At 38.6% G+C, this 25,988-nt stretch overlaps 1 protein-coding gene and 1 long non-coding RNA gene across 6 annotated transcripts in view; one reads left to right on the top strand and one right to left on the bottom strand.

Annotated features, from left to right (window-relative positions):
* ESRRG (estrogen related receptor gamma) overlaps window positions 1-25,988 on the bottom strand; it is a 366,441-nt gene that overhangs the window by 177,989 nt on the left and 162,464 nt on the right. The gene's annotated exons all lie outside the window — the stretch shown is intronic.
* Window positions 12,493-25,988, top strand: part of LOC110397160 — a 23,919-nt gene continuing 10,423 nt past the window's right edge. For both annotated transcript variants that reach the window (XR_002437579.1, XR_002437578.1), the window contains exon 1: window positions 12,493-12,660. This is a non-coding gene — a long non-coding RNA (uncharacterized LOC110397160). The remainder of the gene's footprint in view (window positions 12,661-25,988) is intronic.

Below are 25,988 nucleotides of genomic sequence, written 5' to 3'. Positions count from 1 at the left end.
TGCTTCCAGCTTTTTCCCAAAGATTTTTCCTCCTTAAACTGTGGCCAGTGCCTAAGACATATTTATTTATTGCTTATACCATTTTGTGCTTATTTTTCAGTATTAGCAAAGTCACACTATTTTCCAAGTTTGCGCACAAGGGTATTTCAATGAGCTTAATCAGCCAGGTGAACTGATAACTTGGAGGTTTACCTAATTGTGCAGGAAAACCATTCAGTTTGGACTACGCCTACAATGTCACGTGTGTTTATAACAATTGAGGATTTTCATACAAAGGCCTACAAGGTTCTTATTTACCATAAACTTTCATTAATTTCTGGAAGCAGGAGTTGCCCATCATTTCACAGAATCAAATATTATGATAGCAGTCGTAGGAGAAAACCAAACCAAACCAGAGAAGAGCTGACTAAAATTCCACAATGACATATTCCTCTCTGAGAAAAATGAGAACGAGGTTTATCCCACTTGCTTTTCAGTGCCACCACAGCCTTAGCTACTACTTGAAGTCAGGCATATCTTAACCGCTTAGGTATTTAGGAAAATTGCAACACCTGTTTAGAAAAGCAGAGGGAACATAGATTTGAATACAATAGATTTTAACTCACTTCTTGCTTCTTTCAAATCTGCTTGAGTCTTACACAAACTTCACATTCCTACATTTAGAGCAAATGTGTATTTGTGTGCTTGCAAAGTCAAGAGAAAAAAATTCTTTTGAACTGGTGCTAATCCAGATGAGCAGATCTGAGTAACAGGACAGTCCGCTTTGATGAGTAGTGCTCACATGGCAAGAAATAAATTTTGTTGTCCTAGGAAAGCTCAAAGCAATTTTTGGCCTTATTATTATCATCAGTGCACCAGCCCCTCCCTAGGATTTGGTGGAAAGATCCTCAACATTTGTTCACTCAGAAAAAAGAAAAAAAAAAGTCAAGCAGGATTAGTGTTCATGTCTCTGAGAATTTTCTGAGGTAAACAAGAGTTGTGGCAGGCAAAAATTGATGTACTAAAACCATCTTGTCAAATGCTACAGCACTGATGCCTATATAGTTTATGTATATGTTTTTTCTGGTTAAACTTAGCTACAGGTGGATGTCAATGTGGTGAAAGTATGCAATTTCATTTTTCTCTTTTCACTTAAAAATGCAGAAGAAAGTGACACATGCAAGATCCCACTCTTTTCTTGTCTATCCTCCAGCGCTTGAAACAAACTCCCTTAATAAACACAAACAATTGCCTTTTCTTTTCTCTTAAAAAAAAAAAGAGGGAAAAATCAATTCAACTCAGTTTTTTTCCACATCTTCATATCACTTCCCATCTCAACTGGCTGGAGTAGAATTTCAATTAACTGGTAGGAGTCCCAGTAAAGCCCGGCTGCCTGTGTTCCTCCTGGTCATGCCCCATAATTGTAGAGGGACCTGCATTTTTCAGCCAATGACACGGCTTACAGAAATAGATACACTGAGTTATTTGATAAAGAAACCAAAGCCTGTCACTCCTGTTCAAGTGCCAAACAACATGAGGGTGAGTGAGATTGTGTTCAGATCCCAAACTGGCCAGGCTTAGTATTCCATAGAGCTATCTCATGTGGGGAAAAAATGGGGAAAAAATAAATAAATAAAAGAAGAAAAGCAACTCTATATGCAAGCCAATCAGTTCTAAAACTTCCCTATTTAGAGGAGAATTAAATTCCTTGTTGCCAGCCTGTCATCCCTCCAAAAAATCCTCTTTCTACCAGAAAGCAGAAATGATATCTTTAAGCATCTCCTACATGACTTACTTTCAGAAAGCAGAAACACTGGCAGGTATATTTCCCTTCCCTTCCTGGTGTTAGAAAATAATCTTGATTCTCAAGTAAAATTCTTCATTTTTTGCCCTGAAGATCTCTTGTCAAACCACTGCTAAGAACAAAAAGTTAACTGTTAAAACCCTCTGCAAAAAAATTTGGGGCAAAGAGGCTTATAACTCTGGGTAGTTACAAAATCTAACCTCTAATATATTTTACTGGATGATTAATTGATCGCTTAGAAAAAGCACAAAGAGAAAGAAGCATGTTTGTACTTCCATTTACTGTTAGTACCAGCTACCAACATTGATTGCAGCATTTCTCTTTTTTTTTTTCCATTAGGTTTATTTCTGAGCATCAGAGTTATTCAAGTCTAGAGCAATTTAAACACAAATACTAAATGCTCCATAATGTTCAATATTTCCTGATTACACGAGTCATATAATATTGCAAATCATATTTTCACAGAAGCATGTTGCTGTTCCTGTCCTATACAGTCCTATAAGTGAACAAGACAGGCAAACTGAGTACTCACATAAAGATATTTTATGCTTACCACCATATAGGCATAAGCCATGGTTTAAGGATATATATGTATATTTTAAAAAAGCACTGGTTATTGTTTAGAGGTTCCTCTCTTAATGAACCAACAGATTAGGTTATTATTTTCTATTTTATAATTGTGATTTTGTTCCTTTTTTTAAAGCTTTATTTATTTATTTATTTATTTATTTTAAAAGCCAGTAAAAATAAAACCATAATTATAAATACAGACTTTCCACTTTCAATGGATAATTCAGGTCAGGTAAAATATGTATAACCTGGCAAGAATAAACCCAGCAAATAATCCTCTGCAGACCTTCAAGCCACTGTTGCAGATTGTGAGCTTACTGAGAGCCTCACCAGAAAGAAGGATGCTCCCTTCTCTTTGATATGCCAAGTGCTACCACATTGACTAACTCACAAACCTGCCAGATTCCTGTCCCACCCCAGTCCCTAAAATATCTTCCTCAGCAGGCTTAAATAGAGGGAAGCAAGTCTGCTGCTGAGGATGGTAGCAAAACTCATGCTAGCAACAGCAAGGTGAGGTTTTATTTCAGCACAAAGTCTTCCATGAGGACCAAGTTCAGGTGGGAACCACAGGAAACTAGAAGAACATTCCCAGAAGAAGCAATGTGAAAAAGTCCTTGATCACCATGAGCTTCAAATTTGTTTACACTTGGATAACAAAACAAAAACAATGCATCTAGCCTGGAAAACAACAGTTCAGCTTATGCCTTGAACAACCAGTGCTGCCCATCAGCTGCAACTATGAACACCAGGAGTAGGATCTCTGCAAATAAGAGGTGACTCTTCTCTCAGTCTTTCAGCCTTCCTTTTCTCAGTTCTTGTTCTTCCTCTTTTTGGTTTATTTCCTTATTCACACATGAACTCACCCTACTTTGCTCCACCCATCCTTCTCCACACTTTTCACTCTGAGACTTTGTGGTTTCTTCCTCATCTAACAAATAATTTTCTTTAAGTTTGACATATAGGAGCATAATTTTCAAAAACCTTCACCACGATATTCAATATGCTCTGTCAGTTAAAAAGAAATCACAATATCAAGACAAAACGTCACAGCCACACGTGAACCCACGCATACAAAAAACACAGGCATTTGTGTTGGTTGGAAGTTCAAAGACCTGTGTGTTTTGTTTATTAATAATATGAGTACAAAGCAGAAAGGAAAACTCAGGACTACAACCTAAAAGGCCATCCCGATAGGCTAATCGTAAGGTAATCACCAACACTATTATATTGTTACTTATCAAAGGGCTATTTAAACAATGAGATACCAGCCATTTAAAGAGTGCAGACACTTGGACTTTGTAACAGAGGTGGCCGTACAGATCAGGCTGGCTTTGATTTCTGAGTACTGTAAATATGGAAAATTAAAGTAAAGTCTACCCTTTTACTTGACACTCTTGGCAGTTTACTTAATCAGTTGAGCACCTTCAATGAATGAAATTCCCATAAGAAAGAAAGTTTCATAATCTGTTCACTAGGACTCTCAATTATTATTCTAAGATATGCTGTTATATAAGTACTATAAGAAATGTTCCTTTTCCCTCACTATGTCGTTGTCACTATAACCTCCCCAAACTCTCTCTGCTTAGTGCTGTTATGTTTTGAAACACACTCGTCTTCAGTTTCTGAATTCAATGTGTTTCTGTCCAAAGACTGGCCCAATAAGCTGCAATGCTACATCTTTCACATAATTATTATATATAGAAAGAGGTTAAATTAGGATTAGATTTATTATCCTTTTTTGCTGTATCACACTTGCTATGGAGCATTGTATTGTGGTACGTTCTGCCTCTTAACTGCTGGATTACCCTCTCACATCAAGTTTTATATTGAAACCCTTTTAAGGTAACAATACAGGTCGGTAACTGAGAAAGCAGATAACTGAAGTCTGTTACTTGATTTTTGCATTCTCCAAGGCCTCTCTACCTGACCACATCAAAAAAGCCTCAACAGAATATTAGCAACTGTAGAAAATCATATATATATTGTAATATCAATAGTAAGAAGAGGTAAGAAATTTAATTTGTAATTGATTAGTATCCATTCTAGATGAAACAAAATCCTTACTGGTCTACAGAAAATCCTGGTGGGGGAGAGGGCAGACTCAGAAATCAATGTGAACAAGTGCGGCTTGAACAGGAGTAGTGAAATAACCGAAATACTTCAGAAGAAAAAAATTAATTACCCTGAATTTTCAGCAGCCCGTAAATGCAACAGTATAAGAGAATAGAGTCTCTCCTCACTGTGAGCAGAATAAAAAGGCAAATCCATTTCAGAGTAGCTACTGCAAATTCAAAGCTGATTACTTGAGCAATAGTTGCATGCCTTCAGAAATATACTGTGGCACCCAAGCTTCTAATAATAATTACCATTATTGTTATTATAGCAACATTGGTGCAAGCAAGAGGCAGTAGGAAGGAATATCCGTGATTCCCTTACATTACTGTATACAGTTTTCTCAAGGGCACATTTCTTGTCAACTGCTACCACAGCTCCAGATAAGATCATGGTTGAGGTTTTTCAATTCATAAATATGAATATAGAAGTCTAAAGCTGACTTTTATGCTGATTTTACTTTCATGAGATTCTGCTTTCAAACTGTATAGCTGTAGAGCAGTTTCACAGCAAGCATACAGACAGCAACAATATGGATTTGTCTGCATACAGTAGTTTCATCTCCAACTTCCTTGTGCAATCTACTAGAGAGTAGCACTGTAACAAAAAAAGCCTCCCAGTACTTAGAGACCATAATGCTACTGATTTTTAGTAATGAAGTCTGATGACAAAAAAACAGCTTTTCTTCCATGCTTGATATCAATGGAAAGCTCTCACCCCATCAAAAGTTAGATGACAAACTCCCTTTCCTTTGGCTGTTTTGTGCATTCATTTCCAGAATGCATCAGAAAACTCTTATGCTTTCATTGCTTTGCTGTAAGGATTGAATAGACTAATTGTCTTCTGATTTGACTCCTCTTTGTCTTGGGAGAGTTGGGAGAAAAAATTTTCAAAATTAAGTTCATAAAAGGAAAGTAAAATACCACAAGAAACTTCTTATATCACAGTGTGCTTTCATCTGAGGTTCAAGGCACTGAAAGCAATAACCAGCTCACAATAGGCTTAATGTATTTTGCATCCCAAATGTGCTCCTGAACCTGGCTACCTTGCTCTTTAGTTATAAACACAAATTTAATTTCCACTAGAGATGCAGTGAATTACAGTGATCTAATTTAAGCAACAGTGAACTGTATTAACCTCATAGGATTGCTGAGATTTTCAGTGCCTTATTTTGGGACCACACGCTGGTACACCCAGTTCCTTTGAAGAATTCTTAGCAGGAGGTGATCATCTCTTTTGGATGCATACACGTTTGCCTATATGCTAGAGCACAAATATGTATTTGTATATATTAAAAAAAGCTTACACATACATGCATACAGTCGTGTGTGCAACTGTTGTCCAGAGGCTGCTTTTCTGTGAGTGGCGAAGAGGCAAATATTGTAAGAACCATATTCTCTTCTCTAGGGCCCGCTGTAGTAGTACTGCTAAGTGCTATACACGTATCATGAGAAGGGTATGGCCCTGAGAGCCTCTGACAGCCAAAGGTAGTTCATTTTCCTTGACTACCTCAAATACAGAGCAAAAATTCTAACCTGATCCATGCAACAGTTTTATAATGTGAACTTCTATTGGTTGGGGATTAGACAAAAATAACAAACATTATTTCACTGAGGGCCTCAAGGTGGAGTTGGACACTGGCTTCCAAGCGGAAGTTATTTTACTCTCTAATTCTTCTGTCTGGCCATAACCTCCTTCCTGCATAGAGAGAAGAAAGCGTAACAATTGCAATAATAAACAATTCCCATACATGATGCATAACTGCAACTTCCAATAGTAATTTATCTTTGTAGTTGGGGATGTTTTCTAAATGTTCACATGGACAATTACTATTTGTTGTTTGTATTACCACTGTGCCTATATCCGTGCTCATAGACCATGACCCACTGTCTTGTAAACGCTGAAGAAGTTCCAAACAAAAGGACAGTTCGTGCCACAAGTAGCTTGCACTAAGTAATATGGCTGTAAATTTGAGCTGGCATCAACAGCCGTTGAAATAGCCTGACAATGAAACAACCAGGAACGCAGAAATTGCCACATGGGCTCAAATCTAGTTTCATCTAGAACTGTAAGCATAACCTGATGCGTCAGCGGAAAATGCAGAAAACCATGCACTAGGCAGATCTGGGATAACCCATCCCCCAAGAAAATGTCCTTGTAATGTCTCCTAGCAATTAGAGTGGAAACCCATAGTGCATCATTTCAGACCTCTTTTAGTATTTTTTTTAAATATATACCAACAACATAGAGTATTCTCATTCACATATTTTGCCAGACCTTTTCCTAAAACACATTAAATCCCTTAGTAACTTCTCAGAGAAGTCTATTATCTAATTGCGCACCAGGTGAAAAATTTATCAGCCACCTTTCGACAGTGTTCCCTTTTTCTAGTATCATGAGATAGAGAGAAAAGCTGTTCCCGAACTGCTTTCTCTATGTAAAATAATAAATGTTAGATTCTTATCATGTCTTTTTTATTCATCTCCTCTCCAAGGTAAGCAATCCCACTCTTTTCAATCTCTCCTCATGAGAATTTTCCCATGCACCTGATCATCCTTCTTGCCTTGCTCTGAACTCCTGGTACATCTGTAACATCCTATATTGATGAGCCCACACTATTTGCATAATGGCATTACACAACAGCTTCCTCATGTTCTCAGTGTGCCTCAGTTCTCGTCTAGAAATAAAACCTTACTGAAGTGAGAAAGCACAGTAGTTCTCACGCCCTCTTTTGTTGTGAAACTACCAACTAGGTGGGAAAAATCTGTTACATAGGAAAGAGTTATCCATATGCAATTGAGCACTTCACATAAGCATCCGCCTATGCCTCGATCAGCTGGAAATGATTTTCAGTTATTACAGCCTGGAGTTGAATTAACTGTAACTGGAGGTAAATGCTGATGTGCTGTGCAAGAATTTGTACTCTACTGAAAGCAGTGTGCTGGATTTTTACTTCAGTTGCTTTCGTTATAATTCAGCACACTGGAATTCTTCAAAGCACAAAAGCAGACTGAATCTCTCCTAGTAGAGGGACATCCACATACATGAATTTTGTCCCATCTCTCATGACTGCAAGCCAGTGCACCCTTTTTCTCCCTTATTTCAGTTTCAGTCAAAAAGCTGTTCTTGTAAGTGATTCATTACAGAGAAAGAACAAGATAGGGACAGTAGGCCAGGGACTGAGTAGATGTAATGATTTAATCCAAGTTGCACCATCAGACCATATCACAGACAGGCATCATACTGTGCTATGTTAGCATCTCAGGTATGAAATAGTCATGAACTAGCAAGCTTGGCCCACACTGAGTATTAGGGACATTGTATTCAACAGCCATTCCTTATGACTAAAAATCTGAATTAAATCATTTTGCCATTTATTGTAAATATTATTTCCAGTGCTTCTTTTCTCAGCTATCTCTTCTATACATTTGATCCCCACAAATTCTCTTTTTGAAATATGCACACTTAATTTAAAGCATGTGATAAATGAAAGAGTTTAATACTCCTTAAAGAGTTTAATACTCCTTGAATGATCAGTTTTGCCACATTACTCAATCGCTATCTCCATACTTGGCCATTGCACTATGAAACTACTAATTCAGCCTGAAATAAGTGGCTGCTAAACTGAGAGAAACTCATACTTTTATTTATAAATACTTTCCAGGAGCTTCAGTGGGACTAGAATTTTGGACAGATTGTTTGGAAAGAGGACAAAAATTACTCTTATTGCAACCAGACCTGCAGACCTCTTGGCATTCACTCACCAGTACTTTCCCACCTGAGCACTTCCATATCCAAATGCACAGCCATAGAACAAAACTGTAGCTGAAACACATTCTTTTCTGGGACAAAACCTGTAGATTTTACTCATACATGACTCCCACAAAAATTGAAAAGATATGTCAATGCGCAGCAGTTAGATTACGGATGGGAAAACTCCCTGGACCCAATATTAAGTCAAGGGGAAATACAGAGAGTAGAAGAGTTTTGTAATTTAGAGAAAGAAGAAAACAAAGTGTTTCTCTGTCAAAATATTGGCAGCCCCAAAACTGAAACAGTGCTAAAACAAATGTGTATTTTAGATGCTAACAAAAGAGTATCCTCTCACAGGAACTAGGAAAGTCCTCTCCTCCTTGCCTAATTATCACATTTGTTCTGCATCACACAGGCTGATTGCAGGAACATATACTGCAAGCCCTGGAACACAGCTGTATGCCCTGGAGCACAGACTTGCAGCACAGCCCTTCTGAACCTGGACTTCACAGCAATGCTGCTGGTGGGAGGAGGGATGCTCATACACCTACACCAAGACAAAAGCCAGACACCAAATACAGTCGATGGACAGAGGGAGTTCCTCCAGGTCATTCATAACTCCTAACTGAGAGTCTCAGTTGGATGTGAAGATCCTTCTGTGGCTGTATGCCTTTATAAGCATACAAACTGTTGAAGTTTGGATGAGATACCATGCAGCAAGGCAATCACAATTTACCAGCATCCCATCTACAGAAAAAGGAAACAAGAACAATGCTGGTGGATGAGGCATTTAATTTTACCAAGCCTAGCAGGGAAGAATTTATATGGCCCTGCTGAGGAGTTACCTTTAACAGATCCCTTTGCAGGCAGAAAACCTGTATTTTTCACACCTCTGATAGTTAAAGTTGAGGAGAGAGGCACAACAGGAAATAGTGTTGCTATGAGAAGAGGTATGTTTGGATAGAAAAACTGACTAAATTCTCACATACCCCTATTCACAATGAAACATGCACATACCCTAAGTAATTGCTTTCAATCCTCAGAAATAACCATCCCAGTGATTACACGTAAATTCCTTTTCCTTTATTTTTATTTAAAAACCAAGAACTTCTGCTCTTGCTACAAGAGGACTCAGCAACTCACAGCTGTGCCATTTATGAGGAAGGACACAGGTACCTCATTCTCGAGCCATAAAGTATTCTCTCTCCTGCCTGTGGCTCCCTGAAAATATTACACACAATCTCCAGGCTGGTTATCAAGTTGCATGCAAACAATATCTGGCATTGTTCTGGAAGGAAGAAGATTTTTCATAGCAATTGCAAAATTAACTTTCAAATCAAAATTCTGACTTGTTGACTTGCATGAATCAATATGTATCTTTTCCAATCTTTATGTTATAGTGCATTAGAAAACTTAGCACTGAGCCACAGAATTAGGTCAGCTGCATTAGATCTCCTAATTAACCAGTTCTTCCTTTAAAAGAGCACTCGCTCAGCTTTCAAGACTACTCCAACATTTTGTCAATAGAGTTCAGACCAGGGCTAATGATTACCATTAAAGAAAGCCCACAGTGGTTTTAAGAACTTATCTTTCTGTATTTTGTTCTTTTTATCCAACTGGAGGATCCCAGAGTGAAGTCACTGTTCATGTTTAAGAAAAATAAAATAGAGAGATCAGGGAGGGAGCAAGAGGAAAATTTTCTGTAAGCGGAAAAGATGAGAGGTTCCAACACAATATACTCCCCTCCAATTTACAGGCTGACAATATTAAAACAACACATCGCCATAGCCACTGTTTTACATACATACATATATATAAATACACACATGTGTATATACACCTAGTTTTACTTTATTTATATGTATGTTTTAACTAATGAACTAGCAGTCCTTGGTGGGGAGGGTGCAAGGCTTTTTGTCCTGCATACGTCCTGCCCTGGTGTGAAACTCTGGAATGGTGAAGGCAGAGCCTGGGTGTGCAGTTCCCCAGCTATCCCTGCAATTTCCTGCTGGGAAGCCCAGTTTTGCCATTTATTCTAAGCCTGTTCCCCTGCTGAAGTATCAGAAATCCTCCCTCCTGTCACCTCTATATGGTGATAAGGGCTTCAAATCCAGCTGTCCTTTTCACATGCTATTGAGGTGTGAAAGGGAGCCTTTGGGGTACACACAGGATCAGCGTGCCCCAAAATACCTTGCTTCCACTTGCTGCTCAGTTTATGTTCCAGTAGTTGAATTCTCCACTAACTACCTCGTTAACCTTTTTAAGAAATCTTTTTGATTTCTGTTATCTCCTCATGATGCTATCTCAGTTGCAGATAATTCTTCCTTTACACGTACATATGGCTGCTCTTCCTCCCTGCTACCTTCCTTTTTGATCTCCCCTCCAAAGGCAGCAGCTATCACTGACACACACCGTGCTGGTTTCCCTACCTGACATTGCAGAGTTGCCGTCAGCACCATTCCACTGCATCATGACAACAGGACCAGTACAGAGGCTGACACCTGCCTGGGCACGCATCCCTTCAGCTTACCTAAAAGCAACCCTCAAAGGCAAATTTTGCACTTGATCGAAAGGCAAACTCCACAAAGCTGCAAGGCTGACGATCTAAAATACAATAAGACGTTGAGCAAAAGCTACACTGAAATCAATGGGAAACCCTCCTGCTGGTTTTACCCTAATCCCTTCCTGTACTTGGGAAGGAATTCCTATATGACTTAGCATTTAGGATATGCTAGAGGAGGAAGTACTGCTTGATTTGCTATAAATTAATAATAGGGAGAAGTAGCCAGCCGGGCTTCTTCCATTGATCTCAGTGAGCAGGACTCCTCTAAAAGTATCCATTTCCACATGGGCCGCTCGCTTTTCATGTCTGAGAGAACCAAATTCAAATGAAATTATGTTATCAATATTTTAGTGGATATACTCCATTTTAATGAGACACTTTTGGCCCAAAATTAAAAATAAAACGTCAGTCAGTTTGTTATTCTCCTAGTTTCTTTTTGCTACTGTTATTTAAAAATAAAAAGCACAATGAAATAAACTTGAATAATTCACAAATCTGATTTTACTATTATTTTTTAATACTAACAGCCAACAAGCAGTACACCAGCTGCTTTCCCCTAGGATTCCTGTGGATGGATAGATGGCCATTTTCAAAATACACGTACTTAACACTTAGGCAGAGCGTACACTCTGTGAGGAAATACAGTGATGTCCACACTTTGAAGAAGCAACCCTCTGCCAGAAGTTAATAGCTGTGTGCTTTAATTATATGTTTTCTTAACTTTAGATTTTAACCCATTCTTTACATCAATAACTCGAGAAGAGTAGAGTACAGAACAGCAGCACAGTTTCTAATGTACACATTGTCACACCATTTCTAATTTAAAAGCAGAGAGCTGCGTTACTCCTTAAGATGCAATTAAAAAGGCAAATATGATTTGATTTATTAAAAGCTACTAATAAGCAAACTGGCCAGCTGGGCTCAGTCTAAGAGGGGAAAGTGATGGATGAACTGATGGATTCATAGCTCACCTGGCGACTCCGCAGAGTGGCTACAGGGGTAGTTTCTGGGAAAAGTGGTGCAATTATCATCACTGCCGTCATCATCTGTATGTCTCTAGCAGCTTTCAGCCCCCTATCTCACAGAACTTTGCAGACACTTAATTAAGCCTCATGATATCCCCTCAAGGGAAGTCAATATTAGTTTACCTATAGGTAAACTGAGATACAGCAATGCGCAACTTGCTCAAGGTCATAGAGTGGGCCAGTGGCAAAGCCATGAATAAAGCCCTATAAATCTGACCCCAGCAGCCTGATTTAATTATGAAATGATGCTCCCCTTCTGTTACCAGTTCCACACTGGAAATAGCTGCAGCAGATGCTTTTGGAAGGAAGTAAAGTTTCACAAAAGTGAGAGATAACAAAGCACTACAAAAAAAATACCAACAGTAGAGAACTTCCACTCAAAAAAATCAATTTGAAAAACTCTAAAAGCAGAAGCAGCAGCGCTGAGTATTTTTTGTTAAGTAAATAAAATAGTTTCCTTTACCAAGAGGAGAATACTGACATTTTACTTGCTCACTAAACTAGAAGTCTCACCAACTAATTAATGTTAGTGGCTGGATAAGTAAACTAAACCATTGTGGTAGCATTTCTCAGATGTTTTGCATGTATGCAGACACTGAAAAAAAACAGATGGAGAATACTATAATGAATTGAAATGTTCTATTTAAAAACTGTTTGTCAGCTGTAGTTAAGTTGACACTGTCAGCATGGCAACAAATCACAACACTTCCCATGCCATGCTCCACGCTCCTGCCTGCCACTGGGAGCTGAGCTGTTGGAAACTGGAAGTACTGGAGGAACCCAGGAGTGGAACAACAAGCAGGCAGGTGATGGCCACCTCGGGTTTCTGCAGCCCTCCGACTGCAAGGGAAAAGGTCAGCGGAGCATTTGTTTTTATAACAAACCAACGGTTACCTCTACTCTGCTGCACCAGATTAAAAAACTAAATACAACAATCTCTGTAAGCAAAAACACTCAAAACAATACAAAGAGACCTCAGGGCTTAGGTGGCTGATAAGGGGCTAACGTTTTCCAGCTCAAGGTCACCGGCTGAAGGCGAGCTCACACTTGATGTAACTCAAAGTCATTACAACTTGCTGTTCAAACCCTAGCCTATGCAAGATGCACTCTGGCTTCCTTACCTTCCTCAGCAGACTGGAGCCCAGACACATTTGTAAAGCAAACACCATTCTGGTGGGGTCTGCTGGGCACCTTTGCTGAGGAGTCTCAGTGAGGGTTGGTGGCCACCACTAGGCGCTGCCCAATGACCTTGGTGCAGATTTCCTAGTGCAGGGCTGCTCCTGGGCACAGCACACCACTGTCACAGAGACCAGACTATCACTGCTGCTGCTTCGACGCATGTTTTTTTCTACGCTTTTTCAACACTTATCATTTTTTTGTCCAAATCCAAAGCTAGCAAATTTCACAAGGTGGCAGAGTCAGGCCCTTGAACCCTTTGTCTCACTGAGCTTCAACCTGAATCCACACCCAGCTGGGGATCTCAGCACCATCAGTCTGTAGTTACCACTGCACTGCTTTACACTGTGGACAGTAACATTTGCCAGCACTGAGATTCCTGTCATCTATGATTCCATGATTCTCACAGTACTTTTGAAACTAAGTCGTGCTGCGAAAGCAGTCTGCGCTCCTAAACTACTCCAGATAAATTGATACGAATTTACACTTGCATTTCTTTTAGTCATATTTGTTATGGCTGCGCACAGTCATAAGGAGTAATTAATAAAGAGTAAAAAAAAATACAAAAGCTTGATATTTCTTTACCAGTAAATTGTTTGAATCTAACAGAAATAATACCAGCATGCAAAAGTGAAAGATGATAGGCAAATAAGGCTCAAACCCTCTGCTTGCTCTTAATTATTCCACTTTTTAGGAGAGAGGTGAGAAAAATGTCTGCAGAACAGCCTCCTGAATAGAGCATGAATAATGAAAATATCTCTATACATCTTGCAATCTCCTATAACAATGCTTGTAGAAAAAGAGTACATTATTAAGCATTGTGACAAACGGACAGGCCATTTACATTTCAGGGAGGACTTCTTTTTTCTTTTTTGCTAGACATATATTTAGTTAGTTGTGATCAAAATCATTTGCAATACTTGTAGATGCAGAATTATTCTTGCGACTGTCTCAAGTTTTTACACATGGAAAGATAGAGATTGTCGTATGGGAAAATCAGACACTGGTTTTAGCAGCAAGGACTTGATTTATTATTGCTTCAAACAAGTTTCATGCATTAAAGATCCCTGTACAGAACATGACATGTTCTTTCTTTAAAAACAGCTACACACTTTAGGACAAGTGACATGATCCAAATGGTCTCAGCTGACGTTGATGGCTATTCTAATGCAGCACGGGAATGTCTCCCTAACTCAACGTGTTTAACATTTTTTTCTAACAGAAAGGAGAAGAATAAAGAGAATAAAATACTTAGTTAAAATGAAATATCCATTCTGAAAAATTCAGTTTTCATCTCACTTTCTGTATTTACTGTTACCCCTCAGGCTAAAGAAAGCACTTCTACATGCACACACACAAAACTCCTTTTATTCAGATGTGAATTTCAGATTTTGATAATTGTCTGTTGAGGGTCACATCTGAAATTCAGACTTGACTGGAAAATACTCCCCCACATTCAAATAGCTGTTAAATCAGGTAAGTAGAAATGTGTTTTAGGAAACAAATTACAAAGTAACACCACTACAGCAAAAGCACAAGTAGGCTTTATTACGGGGAGAATTGAGAGAACAAAAGAGGAAGACTGACAGATCCAGAAAGATACAGAGGTAAATACTTTAAATTGCTCTAAAACAATTAATCTTGATAAATCCTAAATCACTTCACACAGAATGTGTAAACGCATTTTTAGTTTCTAATCTAGTAAAAATATTTTCCAGTTAAATCGAAAAATTAGGCAATTGTATAAAGATGAGTGAATTAATAAATTAGATTATTATTATTAATTTTTTTTATGTACAAACAAACACATCATTTTTACCAAACCTTTTTTTGCCCTGTATGGAAGAGTCTTCTTTCTTTATGAGACAAGCTATTGTTTCATTGTCACAAGAAAAGGTTTAAGTTTCTTTAGGATCCCACCAAAATAACAGGAAAGGTCAGTGCCAAGACATGAAAAGTAATCTGACATACTCCCTTTTCATGGGACAAAACAGCACCAGCCTAAATTTCATCAGTTTTGCTCTCACCTCAGTGTAACATGAAGACAAGAGTAGTTGTGCTGTTCTGGATCTATACATTTGTAACTGAGCAGAACAGAACTCCACCTCTAAGGTTCCAAAGAATTACCTACAGTTTGGTCTGTCTTTCTTCATACTTTCCCAACCGAACTTCTCTCCTGCTTTTCTACCACAGACCCTGTCTTTTCACAGCCCGCTCAGGTTTCCAGTTTTCCCTATACTCTCCTGCACGTCAAACCCTTTAACGAATCCTTTTAATGCTCTGCTTACATGCACAAGTTCCAGCTATTTCATTTAGGTTGACCATCTCTGCTTCTTCATCCTGTCCATTTACAGAAGAGCAGACTATCCCAAAACTCAGTAGGGCAATCTATCAGTTACAACGCACAAACTGTAACTGGCCAAGCTACGTACACCAAACAAGGAGATGGCTCACTGACTAAAGCAGCCATTTTTAGCACTAATTGAAGCCCAGCAGTGCCCAGGTGATCATCGCAGCATGGAGGCCATGTCAACTAGCATCTATCCACCGGGCCTGCAAGGAAACAGCAGGCTGTGAAGCGTGCCCGCTCCCCAATGAACGAAGTCCAGTAAATTGAGTTGTAACAACACCAGCCCCACTCAACATACAACATCAAGCTGGCGACACATCACTCCATCTTGAACACTGGAGATGTGGAACTTGATTGCAGAGTTAAGCTTTGTTAAGGAATGCATCTTTAAAACACAACACAAAGAGTGAAAGCACCATAAACAGCAGCTCAGTAATTCTCCAATCACCTACTGAAAATATAGTCCTATTCCTAAATTTAGAAGCAATGGCAAATCCTGTAATGTTTCCCTTCCTTTTCTTTTTTTCTTTTTCTAAATCCAAACTATTTCCCACCTTCATGTGATCAAGTTTATTTCATAAGGCACTGATGAAGCTTGAGAGAAGAACTGCTACATACTCTCTACTTCTTATCACGCTTCCCATGTTATTTGTCATATCCGTGTAGCTACTGCACATGATTTCATAAATCTCCCATTTTGAATTATGGCTCGTGTCTACTTTTTCCTTGGCTCATCTCTGTCAATCTAGGAATGGAAAGAATACTGGTAACAAGAAGAAAAGAGGTATCAGAATAACTTTTTGGGTTTTTTTCTTAGCATTCCTCCGAAGGCATTAAAGTTTTGCCAGAATGTTTTGAAGTGAACAAGAGAGTTTCTAGGCCACAGATTAAGATCATTTGTGTGCTTACAGAAAGAAGAATGAAGATACTGTATGTGAAGAATAGTAGTACCTCTGAGAAGAAGCTTAACATCCTATCTACAATGCCAGCAGAATTTCCTCAGTTGAACAGATTTTCACAGAATGTTGAGAACACAGGTAGAAGTGCGAAAGCACTCGGGAGCATAACCAAAACATATCACCAGCTTGGAAGAACCTCAACCTTTCCTACACACAGTCTGTGATATCTTCCCAAGTAAAACATGTGGGCATTCAAATTCCCTCTGAAGTCACAACAGGTGTTTTTTTTCTGACCAGATGAGTGTGATGCTGCTGAACTTGGTCACCATGTATCTCTTTAAAGCCAGCAGAGAAAGGCAGGCACTTACAGGGTTGAATTTCTCTCTTCTGAAGAAGCCATCCAAAACAAGCAAGATGAATCGTACCCTAGAAGGCCTGCTTTCTCTCCATCAGCTATAAAGAGAGTCGAGGATGGGGAGATCAGATATAGAAGTTTACACTTCAGATGTCTAAAGTTAGGTGAAATGAATCTCATCGTAGGAGTTTTTCCAAGGACTTGAAAGAGGAGAGGATTTCATCAAAGGATTATTTCAAGATAACTGTCAGAGTCAAAAAAAGAAATAATTCATTTAGCTATGCATGGTTTGAAGTTGGACACATTTCTCTTTGGCAAAATTGTACCAAACACCACATTTAGAGTTATTTCAATCTGTTTGCAACAACACCGTGTGCCAGAAGAGAAGATAAATACGAGGATTTTTCCTTTCTGTCCTTAATTCTACAACTGAGTGATTCCAGTATCCTGTTCATAATCACCTAACCTATATATTTGTAAAAGCAACAGTAATATTTATTTTTTTTTAAAAACAGGGACATCATCAACAAAGAATTTTTAAAATGATCTAGATTCTTTGATAGGTTTATATATGTATATCACACATTAATATATTTTTACTCAGTTTTTCCCTGAGATATTTTTAAGTAAGGTTCTAACTGAACAAATTATCATTTTGCTTTTCCTATCTTTTCAAAGAAAGACAAAGAAAGAGGCTATTCTCCCATTTATATTTGTTGTTGAGCTACAGTGAGCTTTAGAAATATCTATTTATTAACCATACAACGTCCACCTTGCTCAGTGAAGCTCACCGTGAATGTTAACTAGAAGTCTTGCATGCAGCTGTCCAGCTGCTATTAGTAATTATGGATCTAAACAGGGACTGAAGACAAAAGTGTAGTGCAAAGTACTTTAATAAACATGTTCAGGGGTGGGGTTTTATTTGTGAGAAGTGGATTAAAGATAACCAGAGATATTCATACAGGTGTGGCTGGACTCCAGCTGCACTGGATTATACTGACATTTATTAATATAATTTTAAGCTTTCAGTTCATAGGCTTAAAATCTCTTGGTTTTTACACAGAGTGTGCAAGAGGTTGATACACCACCACAATAAATATTCTCAGCTCTCCTATTTCCCATCTTGACATTTCTCTTTGACCACTGTCAGGCTAACACTTGCATCTTGAGAGAAAGAAATAGAAAATCTCACTCATGGAAAAGGATCCTCTACTTATTTCTCTCATGTTGTTCTCCTACTGCGACTCTACCTCCATCATTATACCCTAACAGCAAGAGGCCAGGTAGGTGCACTTCTGCATGCAGCCAAAGTAATGGTTCATGATGCTAACTAGGTATGAGCAAAAGATTACAGTCAATACAGTTTAGCCAAGAAGACAGAGACCAGGCAGACAAATGGACTGACCTGCTCTCAAACTTTTGTGCCCATCCTGATCCTTTTCTACCTCTCTCATTTTTCTCACTACTAGGTTTTAACATGCCTAATGAAAGGCATATTTGTGATGGAAGAAGAGCCAGTTATTTGGCATATATGTAAAAGAGAGAAATTAGTTCCGACCTGAGAATAGAATGGCAGAAGAAAGGAGTAAATTTACCTACACAAGGTTAAAAGAAAAGAGATATAGCAAAGACAAGGAAAGAGCTGTTGTTTTAAAAGTAATGAGTCCATTAAGTCAAAATTACAGGTACACTTCAACAGCTTAGTATTGCTCTGACAGTATAAATCAAATGCATGTAGGATATTTGCAGGTACACAAAGAGAGAAAAATAGTTGTGGTTTTTTTTGTTTGTTTTGTATCAAAGTGATATAGAATAACTGGAGAAACCAGAAAACCTGACATAGAGTTTTGATGTAGAAGAGAAAGATTACATTAGCGTACTGTAATATCATCCCCCCCAAATGCCCTGACCACAATTCAAGGACTACTTCTTGGGCAAGGAGCTGTTTTCTTTCCTGAATATGGAAAGTAATTTTTAATAAGATCCTTTAGAGGAATCAACAAAAGTCCAGTGGAGCAGATTTCTAAGGACCCCACTAATTAAAAAAACAAAAGTCTGCAAATTTAACAAAGAGCCTGGCCTAGTCCTTTGTTCCAAACACTAGTGAAATGGGACTGAAAATCAACTATAGTGAATAATATTCAGTATTTCTGTCATCGTCCAACAGAGTTTAAAAGCTTTTCATATGCCTTCAGCAGCAACAATCCTGATTTAGGTGTAACAGTAGGCTGAGATACTTTACTTAATGTCCAATAGCATAGGTGTGAATAATCATGAAAGTGAACATCTGTTTATTCACGTTGCAAAAATATAATCATGCCACTGACCTTGGTGGTTTCACCTCCCTTCAGGTTTCCAGTGAACTCAGTTAAATTGTTCTGTGGCCAAGAATATTGCATCAGACTTAGCATAAAGTTTTTCTGGTATCTTAAATACTGTGAAGTCATGGCAGAACAAGACCTAGGTGATTTTTTATGCAATTTAAGAAAAGCATAATCAAATCTCTGCGTCACACTTGCAGACTTCTAACTTATGAAAATTACAACAGCTGCCACTGACACAAACTTTTACCATGAGAGGACTAAGTTTTAAGATAGCCAAACCCATTTTTGGAAAATAAGTTGGAGCACTCCCAGATCTTTAAGAACGAATCCAATATTGCATGTCTTTATAACATCTTTGAAGCATTGAATGCTTGGGGATAGAAATATTGAAGTGTTCTGTGAAGATATTAAGCTTTCATTTCCTTTTGGCCAGCTACAAATTGTCACTGTTCAAACCCCAGACACTATACCAATCCCAAATGCCTAAATTACATTCATCAAATAATTTTCTAATGAAATGAATTAGAAACCACTTAGAAAAAAACATATCTGTCTAATTTCCCAGAACAGACTAGAGGCTTAATTTTGTTCCCAGGTACACTAGAGTAATTCTAGACTAACTTAATTGATGACAATGAATTACTAAGAAATTCTCACAGCAGCATATCTGGAAGGTGATTTTGGTGGTGGGGACAACAGATTACAAAGACTCAGTGTGTGAGACTCGAGCCCCAAATCCACCCAACACAGAGCTTCTGTCTTGGGGACTGCAGAGCTCTGGGTTTGAACAGCAGCCAAGGAAACATGTTTTTTCTGCAATTTGATGGTTTCATGGGTACCATGTACAGATATCCATCTACAAATAGAGAACAGTCTTGAAGATACTCTGAAGCACAGCAGTGCAGAAGGAGGACAGGGCAGTCTGAAGAATCTCACAAGATTCCTCAGCAGCTGCTTTTCCAGTAACACAAGCAGAGCACTGCTTGCAGCTCAGCTGTGCTTTGAGTTCCTACTCCATCATCATTGTCATCAACCAGGGGTAATCACAAAAACAAGTGGGCAAGCTTTATAATACACTGCTGAATCAAAAAAAACAACCTCCAACAACAGTAAAGTTGCAGAAGAAAAAAAAAAAAACAAGAAAAAAAGCTCCAATTATACTTCTTTGTACAAAGAAAACAAAAGCTTCTATTCATTATCACCAGATCAGCACTGGTCATGGTCATAGACGCTTTTTTTTTTTTTTTTTTTTTAAGGTATTGGTCATTTTCCTTTCAGGAAAAATATTTTTAACATATCAGTTAAAAAGCATAAAAGAAGTCTATCAATTGAAAGGATAAACACACAGTTTAGTTTCTGCTAATCTGGTTAGATAAGCGAGTGCAAAAATAATAGATATATTTATATAGGTTAGACATCATCACTTTCAGTAGCTTGATATAGCCTTTGTCTTTGGAGCACGAGGGAAAATAAACAAGTCCCATGTTGAAGACAAGTTCCCCAGTAGGGAATTGACTTTGAATACTGTTTGTCTTTCCTATTATCTGGCATTTGGATCATAAAATATCTCACTTATCTATTGTGTTTCTCTGTTCTTGGCCATCTCTATCACACATGACTCTATAAACCAAAATTATTTGAAAGACCTATGCCAGGATGTACTCTATTGGTCTCAAGAGATTCTTTATTGTTCCTATTTTGTCCCGTGGATCTGGAAGTTAAGGTCTTTGGGGTATTTGTATATGTTTTCCATTTCAGAAGATCTGTTAACTAAAGAAATTTCTAAGTTTATTATATTCCTATTTTTAGAGGACCCCAAGCCTACTATACTTTGCTTTTTCCCCACCCTGAAGTTCACCATCTAAGTTTTAAAATTTGGAGAAGTGCAAAGGGCAAACCAAGGTGTAAGAGCAGACTAGGAAGCATATAAAAGTATTTAAAAAATTTCCATTAAAAGAGTTGATGACAGTCATGTTACGGAAAGCGCTCCTTAGAACAAAGGACAGCATGCTATGTAACTGTCCTAGAGAGTTCACTGTATACACAAGGTTTACTTGCTGGTAGTAATGAAATAACAAAATCCATACAATTTTTTTTTGACCCAAGTTTGTACTGGAACAAAAAGTTAAGCTATTCCATAGATTTAAGACAAGAAACCAATGTTATCTCCCAAAATACATCAGATGATCAAGAAATAACTTACTTAAGAGGAAATGTAAGGAACTTGAATGGAAGATCCAGTCTTTTTCAGAAGCAAAGATATTCATGGCTGTGACTAATACACACATTTAGACAAAATATCCTGAACGGTCTTAAGGTCTTCTTCATCACACAGAAGGTGCTCTAACACCCTCAAGTGCTTCACTTCTCTTTTAAAGCTACAGTCATAAGGCTGAAGCAGCTACAGCAACAGTATTTTATTAAGAAACCATGTATGGTATGTTATCTACCATTTAATGCATCCTAACAGTAGGAAATTAAAATTTCCAGCAGCAGGACATCCACCAGCTATCCAGAGCCCACTCTGAAGAACCTCTCAGATCATTCTATGAAAATTCCTGGACAAGTCAGTGTCTGAGTCTTTTCTGCATCTTGTCTCTCAGGCACAAGTGGAAGTGGAGTTCTCATTTGAAACTCCCACCTTCTCTCAGTAGAGAAATTAATAGCTTCCTTTGTATGTGTGAGGAATAGTTTCCTCTGCACGGGTGGGTTATGCATCAGCAAAAACTAAAAGGGGTTGCAATAAAGGTATATGCAAGTTAATAGAAGCAGTCAGATCTGGATAAATAAGGAGCGCCATGAAACACTTTCTGACACAGTTGCTTGCCCAGCCAGGAACCCATTAGCACCTTGTCACAAAAGCCCCCAAGCACACAAAAATATGAATTTGGAAGTCACTGAAACCAATGGGCATACACAATTAAGTAACCAATGAAAACCTGTCATCTTCTCTTCTTCTTTGGAACACATCCAGAAATGACTGGTGGGCAGGAAAAGATAATTGGGAAACACCTCAACTTCTGATGTTTTCTGGCAGGGGAAAAACAAAAAAAGGAAAAAACCAAAAAGACAAAGGGTAGGAAGAGAAAGAGCGTTTGGTAGGAACATCTCCATTAATTCTATAAGACTGTTACAAAACCAGCAGCCTAGCTGTGACTGCTGATCTAGCAGGTTCTAGAGGCAAACACACTGACCATCTCCTGACATTTTTATACATAGCAAGTTATGAAGAGCCTGCCAAAGAACCAATATCTCTACCTTCAGCCTTCCACACCAGCAGCCTCAGCTAGCTCACTTCATCTGCTGCAGTTACGGTTACCTGGGTATGTTTTCTGTACCGCAGTTCTCCTATCCCTCCACTTCAGTCACTCAGCAAATCCCAAGTCTTCCACATTCGACTCCAAAGCTCCTCCATAGCATGATGGCTACTTCTGTCTTGGCTGTCAAGAAGTAAATTTAAATCTCCAGTCTAACTAAAAATACACTCAGCTAGGCTTCTGGAAGCAAACCTCTTTGGGTTTAACTCATAACCTTTATCTTCAATATCCATCCACAGTCTGTTTAAACCTTGTTTATCCTTTCTAGGTTCTACCAAGAATCCACCCATGTGTAGCTGCATAATATAATCCTTTAATTGTGAAAAAAGGCCTGCATAAGAAGTCACACACCCACTCTTGCCAGCACACCTCTTCTTACCCTGGTTGTCATGATTACACATCCTTAAATGGGAAACTGTTTATTATAGTCAATTATGGAGTAACGCTGTTTCCAATGCAGAGCAGAGTCCCATTGTATTAGACATTGCGTAAGTATCATAAAATAAGGCAGCCCTCAAATTAAAGAACTTCTGGCAAACGTGTCCTGCAGAGGACTCCTCTGGCATTTGCTGCCTGAGACAGGGCTCTGGAACCCCTCCACTGTTTACCATATGATAAACAGAGAAAAACCTCAAGAGAAAACATACATTTAAAACTAAATGTAAAGCACACTCAGAAACACATTTAACAAAGATTTTAAAGCAAAAGCTGGACCATCTCGGTGATTTTCATGGGATCAACAGTTTCTTTCCCTAAGGTTGTGCACCGCACATTCACCACAAAGCACCAAAATACATGGGAAACAGATCTGACAGGCGCCTGAAAATGCTGCAGTTTTCAAGGCTGGTAAGAATGAAAGGCCTAACTCCGACAGTAGCACAAGCCAGCAATAAATGCGAAGAGTCACCTTTCATGAGGCCACTGTGAAACACGTATGCAGCCAAGACGCTGTGCTTGCTTCAGTGGAATAACTTCAGTAACACGTGCAGATTGACATGCAAATAAACCTCTTGAAATTGCACCAAGAGAGGTGGAGAGAGAAAGACAATCTTGATTAAAATTTTTTGAAGGACACTACTACTAGGTGCTTAGTTATGATCAGCTCAACATAAATTATCATATAACCCATTTCCAATGAGAATGCAATATGAGCTAAATTTTACACTGATTTACAGCTTATGAAGGCTTCACTGAAAACCTTGCCTGTTTCACAACTCCAGGTCCATACAGAATTTAGGTTTGTTTTCTTTCATCAAACGTGTTCCATTGTGCGTTTGGAGTGGAAGGTCAAAGAAAAGCAAGAAAAGGATTTTTAAAATAACGTATCATTCCATATAACGAGATGATCACTCCTTTGCAAATTCTGAAAATTGTGTTCAGCTTGCCCTAAATTGATTGAAATAACATCACTCCAAAACAGTAGTGTAAATTTTGGAAAGGAATACAATAACGATCATTCTGAAGTATTTATCTGATATTCCCAGAGGCTTGATTCCTGTTTTCAGAAACAAGGCCTCTACCTGCATGAAGCCCATTTCATGTGCGTGTCTGGGAAGGGCAGGCATTGGCCAACTCAGACAGCAACAGAATGCATTTTTCTCCTTCTGTTTTAAATCAACTCAGAGGAACTGAGAAATCTCTTTAAAAAAAAACCCACAGACTCTAACATCATCCATGTTCTGGTCACAGTTGCGGCACACAGCCAGAAAAACAGCAGAAACTGTGATTTATTTGTATTAGTGTAAATGAGATCAGCGTCTAATCTCACAGCTGCAACTGTATGCCAAAACAAGAAACTTGCAGATTTGTTTTTTGTGGGATAAAATAATCAACAGCCACAACATAAAGATTTGGATGTTCAAAAATACTTAGGTTTTGCATTTGGATCTTGACTTCAGGGATTTTTCTGTTGCTGTTTTAATTATTATTATTATATGTCATTAATCTGTTCAGACATTATCTCCCTTTAATTCTGCTTGTTGCTTTTAATAGTGTATTTCAAGATATCGGCAAAATAACCCTCTCCTCCACTATTAGCTCCACTTGTGCAACCCTTAGTGCTCAAAGACGTGTGTGATTAATAGCTCTGCCAGCAATTCCTATTTAAAAACTATTCTTATTTTATCTCCTTTTGCTCTGCTCCTGATTTTCCCTATTCTCTGATCCATGCAAAATCCCCACTGGCAGGACCTTCATGCAACCCAAAATTCTGCAACTTCATTTCTCTCTGTTCCTTTTCCACATTGCCTCTCAGAAGACCCCGTAGATTTCATTTGACTGGATAATAACCAAACTTAAAAGCATAATCCTACAAGTAGCCAAGTGCCGGCACTCAATGTAAGCCGAAACCAGTAATTTAGCTCCTTTGAAAGAGCTCAGCACCTTGCAGGATCATAGCATTCTGTTCTGGCAATGATTTACTCATGCCCCTCTTTATCGGAATCACCATTTTGTCATGAATTTCAAGAAAATAGAAAAAGGTGTTTAAACAAGATCACCTACGATCCGCCACCAAGCAGGTGGTGCAGGCTCTATGTTGCAAGCATTTCGGTCCAGCACAGGAAGCTTAAGTTACATTTTCAAAATTATTCTGTCACTTCAATGACTATTTATTTATTTATTTATTTTAATCTGGTGTTTCTCAGCTGTGTTTAGGTAGCGATGTCTCATCAATATCTCATTCAGGTGTAGCTGGGAAGAGCCTAGCAGTCCTCGGCTGGTAGCCAAGCACTCCTGTGAGTGACGCTGAGCGCAGATTTGCTCTGCCCCAAGCAGGAGCCAGGTGCTGCAGTGGCAGTGAGGGTGCAGGCTGCATCCCAGCAGTGCCACAGCACCACAACCAGTGCTGAAACTGCATGCTGGGAGGCTTCAGCCTCCTACTTCTTTCTAATCAACCTCCAGAACAAGCCCAGGACTTTATAGCGGAAGGGCACAGGAGTTACAACTCTAACACTGGCGTGATGTTAAGCTCAGTGAAAGACAATTGAAACACTGAAGGAGGAGAAAAGAAAAACGAGGCACAGAAGAGAGGAGGTGGAGAGGAATGAATTGCTTAGAATACATTTTTAAAAATACATTCTTGCCAGTAAGTGATAGAAATAAATCAAAGGTATGAAGTCACTGGTAGCTGGATTTAAAACTGAGTTTATGACCATTTGCTAAGGGGCGAGCATAAAGCATAAGCAAAACCAGTAAAAATATAGCTTCAACTAGCAATGATTGTGTTAAGCTATTGGAACAAATTCTTTGATTTAAATAAAATTACACTTCTCCAAACAGACTAAAGGCAAGTTTAACTAAAAATCTCTGCCCCAAAGCTTTTTCTATCTAACCAGCCAGCGATCAAGGAGGGTAATGGAAACAAAAATGGGTAAGCAAATTCTGTGCACAGTTCCCACTGACCTGTACAAATATGTGGATATCTATATCTCTGATGCTCCCTTGAAAAGCATGATTTTCCACAGAGAGCAAACTGAGAATTACAGCTTTCATGTGAGAAGTTCCATGAATATCCACAATTCCCCTCGCAGTATAATCTCTCTCTTTTTTTTCCCCTCAATTGGAAAAACTTTTTGTTGAGTAGAGGTAATGAGAAGAGCTGAAACACTCTTTTTCAGCTTAAACACAGGTAGACTGGAAAGCTGTAGAAGAGGAGCCAGGCTTGGCCTCATGCAGAAGATTTCATCACATTCCAACAATGCTGGAATTTAGTGTCTGATGCTGTTCCTTTCTGTCCTAGAGAAGCTGCCAACTATGACTCC

Source organism: Numida meleagris, chromosome 3 (assembly GCF_002078875.1).
Source record: "Numida meleagris isolate 19003 breed g44 Domestic line chromosome 3, NumMel1.0, whole genome shotgun sequence".
Lineage (NCBI taxonomy): Eukaryota > Metazoa > Chordata > Aves > Galliformes > Numididae > Numida > Numida meleagris.
Note: the sequence above shows the minus strand (reverse complement) of the source record. Positions and strands in the feature narration are given on the sequence as shown.